The sequence below is a fragment of the Equus quagga genome, chromosome 5 (genome assembly GCF_021613505.1).
Source record: "Equus quagga isolate Etosha38 chromosome 5, UCLA_HA_Equagga_1.0, whole genome shotgun sequence".
Classification (NCBI taxonomy): domain Eukaryota; kingdom Metazoa; phylum Chordata; class Mammalia; order Perissodactyla; family Equidae; genus Equus; species Equus quagga.
In genome coordinates, this window is record NC_060271.1 from 11944 (window position 1) to 17484 (window position 5541).

At 35.9% G+C, this 5541-nt stretch overlaps 1 pseudogene; it reads right to left on the reverse strand.

Moving 5' to 3' along the window:
• Positions 1 to 1128: 1128 nt before the first annotated feature.
• LOC124240455 (olfactory receptor 2T4-like) lies at positions 1129 to 2093 on the reverse strand (annotated as a pseudogene).
• Positions 2094 to 5541: the final 3448 nt, after the last annotated feature.

The window sequence follows — 5541 nt, forward strand, 5'->3', positions numbered from 1 at the left end:
TATTTGTCACCATTCAAAACTCATCTCCAGGGTCTTCTCTCAGCCCCCTTGTTTGGCTGAATTTGCATGTCAAAGGTAGAGGTGATGTGTCCTAATGAGCTGTGCCCTTTCCACATGAGCACCAAAACAATCTATGTATTTTACTACAACAATTTGTACAAACTATGCCTACAATTCAAGTTCCTTGGGGACAGTAGCCATGCTTTATTATGAGTTTAAACTCATTTAGCTAGGAGCTATTATTTTTATTATAACATAGCATAAGAAACGTTGGCTGAAGAAATAAAGAATTGAATGTTTGATGTTCTTCCTCTGCTTATTTGTTTAATAAGTTACATATTTGAAATATCATCTCAGATACCACCTCATGAAGGGAAACATCCCTAAATCCAGCTTACACACAGGGTTAATATTTTTCCCACAGTACATTATATGATCTTAGATACTCAGTCTACCACAAGTTACTAACAAGCTCAGAGAGGTAAAACACTCACTAGATGCCTTCAAGATTGGACCATGAAGAACAACACAGCCTTCAGTAAATGTGGGCAGATGACAGGATTGTCACAGTAATGATTAACCACATTAAAATGAGCATAATTTCTATGATACATCATTTAAATTGCCAGCAAGCAGAAAGTAGGAACTCAAAGAAACTGAGAAAGTCTGATTCGTTACTCTTTATTTTTTCAGTAATTGCAAATTTACAGAAAAGTAACATGAATAATAATGGTGCGATTAACACTCATATACCCTTTAGCTATATTCACCTATTAACATTATAACCCTTTGACGTCATCACTTTTTCTCCCTTTAACTCATCAGTTGAACACCTTATGATTTTTTTCTCTAAATATTTTCATTATATATTTCCTAAGAATATGAATATTCTCCCATAAAGTCGCAGTGCAGTTACCAACTTCAGAAAATGTAACATTGATGTGATTGTATAAATATTTTCAATGCAGAAGGAGTATAAAAATGAAGAGCTTTCCAGTACAAGAAAACAATACCTTCAAAAGGGATGAATATAGGACAACACATCATTGTGTGGAACAACATTGGCATAAGGTCCTAAACTTCTGATGTGTAGAGAGAAGGAAAATAAACCATTAGTACCAAAATTTCCTACTCGATAGTTTCTTGAAAGACAGATCCCACATTCAACATTTTCTTTAGAGCCCCTGTGACATCCTTATTCCTAATACTATAGATTAAAGCGTTTAGAACAGCAGTGATTATGGTGTAAAATACAGATACAACCATACCCTTCTCAGGTGTGTGGTAGGAGCTGGGGAACATGTAGGTGTAGATGGAAGCCCCATAAAAGAGGGTGACCACCATCATATGTGAAGGACAAGTGGTTAAGGCCTTCTTCCACCCCTCTGCTGAGTTCATCCCTTGGATGGTGAGGAGGATAAAAGTATAGGAGCTTGAAATGACTATCACTGGGATGAGGAACATGAGTACACAGCACAGGTACATGAGCATCTCATAGAGAGAGGTATTTGAGCAGGAGAGCTTCATTAAGGGACCTGACAGAAGAAATGATGGATCTCCCGGGATCTGCAGAAGGGGAAGGTCATGGTGACAGGTGTGAGCATGAAGCCATCCACTGACCCTAGGAACCAGCAGCCAGAGACCAAGAGGAGTCATACCCTGTGGTTCATGAGAATAGGATAATGGAGTGGATGGCAGATGGCCACATAGCGATCATAGGCTATGGCAGCTAGAAGGAAACATTCTGACCCTACTAGTGACAGATAGAGAAATATTTGCATCTCACATTCAGGGGCTGAAATCTTATTCACACCCATGACCTGGTCCATCAGCATCTTGGGCATGGTGACAGAAATGTACATCATATCCATGAGAGACAGTTGACTGATGAAAAAGTACATGGGGGTGTGGAGGTGGGCTTGAGAGTGTACCAGAAGGATCAGGATGGTGTTTCCAAACAAGGTCACCAGGAAAACCACCACACAAAAAATGACCACACAAAGCAGAACTGGGTGCTTGGATTGACTGAAGAATCCCATCAGAATGAAATCTGACCATTTGGTGTTGTTGGCCACAAACGTGGTGTTGTCCATGAGATTTCACCCAGATCACCAAGGAGAACTTTGGGATTAATAGATTGTTCATGGGATATTATCAACAGAAATTAATGATTTGTGAGCTTGTGTTTCTGTGTCTGTGTGTGTGTGTGAGTGGACATGCCCACCCAATTGTGCTAACAGGAGGTGGTTCCAGGGGTCTGTAGATTTGGCAATTGTAAGTTACCTGTAACTCAACAGCATTACCAGAAAATTAAGAATTTGCAACTGTAGGAGAAAAGAATCCTTCACTCATAGCAAGATTGCCATAGTTCAAGGTCTTGAGATTTTCTGATGATAGGTAACATTGTTTATTATCAAGTGTGGAAATTTGCAAAATCACTTCCTCATGCAAAAACAAAAAGTAAATCATTAACAAAAGATAAATCACAACTCTTATTTCTAGAAAATTTTGTTGTAGAAGTCAGAGTAGAATCAACATCTCTGGTTTAAGGATCCAACTGGGATCCTAAAAACTTGGGAAGGTATGTTCCATATAAGAAAGATTTAGAAAGTAACTGAAACATAATGTGGGAAATACCATTCTGAATGTTTGAACACCCTTTGCCTGTAGGATCAAACTATACTGTGAGGGACTGTGGTTGTGTGAAATCACAGGAAAAATCTGGCTTCTCACCAACAGCCAACCTCTTAGATATTCTAGGGGCGCCAAGTAAGGAGCCCAAACTCTGAGGCTGGACTGTGGCTGTGGGTCCACTTCATCCTCTACCCAACATCTCTCTGTCTACTCAATAAAAAAAGAAGATAATAATGTTTGACCTCAGATATGGTGAGGGTTAAGTGAGGTAAAATGATGAAAGTGCTAGGAACATTACTAGTCACAGATGAATAAGTGTATATACTGTAAGCTTAAAGAATTAATATCTACAGTACTTACTGAGCAGAATCTATGTAAGAGATGGCTGTTACTATTATTGACTTATGAGATTGTTACTCTGGTTCACCAATCTTAGTATCTATTTATACATATAAGAATTTGGAAAATGAAAAAGAAATCAACTGAATGGGAGAAAATATCTGCACATCATATATCTGATAAGGCATTAATAGCCAAAATATATAAAAAAAAATCATACAACTCAATATCAAAAGAATAACTAATCTGATTAAAAGATGGACAAAGGATATGAATAGATATTTTTCTAAAGAAGACATACAGATGGCCAACAGGTAGGTGAAAAGATGCTGAACATCACTAATCATCAAGGAAATGCAAATAAAACACACAATGAGATATCACTTCACACCTGTTAGAATGGCCGTCACCAAAAAGACAAGAGATAACAAATGCTGGTGAGGATGTGGAGAAAGAGAACCCCTGTGCACTATTGGTGATGATGTAAATTAGTGCAGCCATTATTGAAAACAGTATGGAGGTTTCTCAAAAAAATTCAAAGTAGAACTATCATAGATTCCAGCAATTCTACTTTTAGGTAATTTATTGGAAGAAAACAGAAACAGTAACTTGAAAAAATGCATATGCACCCCCTTGTTCATTGAAGCATTATTTTCAATAGTCAATATATGAAAACAACTTAAATGTCCATGGATGGATGAATGGATAAACAAAATGTGGTACACATATATATTTATGTGTGCGTATATATGCATATAACACATGCACCTCTATATACAATACAATATTAGACAAGCATAAAAATAATGAAATCTTTATATTTGTGACAACATAGATGGAACCTAAGGGCATTATGTAAGTGAAATAAGTAGGATAGAAAAAGACAAATACCAAATGATCTCATTTATGTGTGGAATCTTAAAAAAGAAAAGTAAGCTCATAGATACAGAGAATAGATTGGTGGTTACTCGAGGCAAAGGGTGGAGGCAGGCAAAATGGGTGAAAGGAGTCAAAAAAGTACAAACTTACAGTTATAAAATAAATAAGTCATGGGGATGTAATATACAGCATCGCCACTATTGTTAATAATAGTTAATAACACTATATTGTATATTTGGACGTTGCAAATTAGATGTGAAATTTCCTCATTTTAAGGCTAGCTGTTTCAGTTACACTAAGAAAAATATATACGTTCATTTTTTAAAATTCTTTGTTAGTCATATTTGCAGCCCCAATAATATCACCGAGCTTGAATGTGTTAAATGAATGTTAAACAAATTTTTAGAATAAGGCATAAAGAAAACCCAACTCAAAAAAAGAATTTAATTTCAATAATTTCTGTAGTCCCAGACTATATATATGCACAGAAGACTTTATATAAATACATATGAACTCTACATAAATATGTATATCTGTATAAATATATATAAATATGAAATATAGATAAATATGTAATACATATTTCTTATTTTAACCCTGATTAAGGAGAAGTTTATGAAGAATCTCATCTCAGTTCTGTCTAGTACATGCTTCTCCAACTTCATCTCCTTAAAGCTCGTACCACTTGTTCTAAATTTCAGGGAGAAGAACTAGTGTTTAGAAGGTCATTCCCATTTACAGAAGAGGGCTTCAGCTGTTTTTGCAAATATAATCTGTTATATTGTCTATAGAAATCAACTTTTCGTGGAAAATGAAATGTAGAAAGCAAAATTGAACAAGACTGAGATGTCTCTGACTCCAGTTCACTGTTTTCTCTTCTATTTGTCTGCTCACAGCCTATGTATGTGTTAGATGCTGGAGATGAATCAAAGAAAAGAATTAAACCTAGTTACAGTTAAGGAGGTCACATCAGTCTTTTCAGGGAGAAATATTATATAAATATGATTTAAAGTAGTCTTAAAAGAGCTACAAAAATAAATAAAAAAGAACAATAGAAGCAAAATGTTTGACCTTTCTGAAGAAAAGCAGTGATAGCTTTTTCTAACTTTTCTCTCATGGAGATTAAACCTTTGCAATTTTTCAATTTCTGACGTGTTAAATGCTAAATTGTAAAAGTCGTTACGAACAAGAAGAATAGTGACATTTCTTTCTGAGAAGAGTTTAGAAGTGGTTACAATACAGGCATATTTCAATTTCCAAGTTTCAAATACATTTTGTACTCCTGCAATAATTCCAAAGACCAATTACAGTATTCAACTTAGTAACAGTCCCATGTTCTGGGGTGCTGAAACATTAGACAGCACTAAAAATGAATTTGATGTCAATATAAATATCCAACAAATCTGGGACACATAGCATTAAAAAAATATAAGCTTGTCAAATTCCACCCCACTGGCAGATGAAAGCTTAGCTCTGTGCAAATTTTAAAAACAGTCTAATAAACACAAAACACACTTGTTGACTGGGTCTATGTTTGTTGTCATAGTGAAGCAAGGGACAGCACAGTGACTGGCACATGTGTAGACCTCAAAGCTGTTTTGTGAGTGAATGGAGGGAAAGCGGGAGGGCCGATGGGGGTTCTTGGCAAACCTGTGTTGCATTTTCATAAATGGCAGTGACTGTGATCAA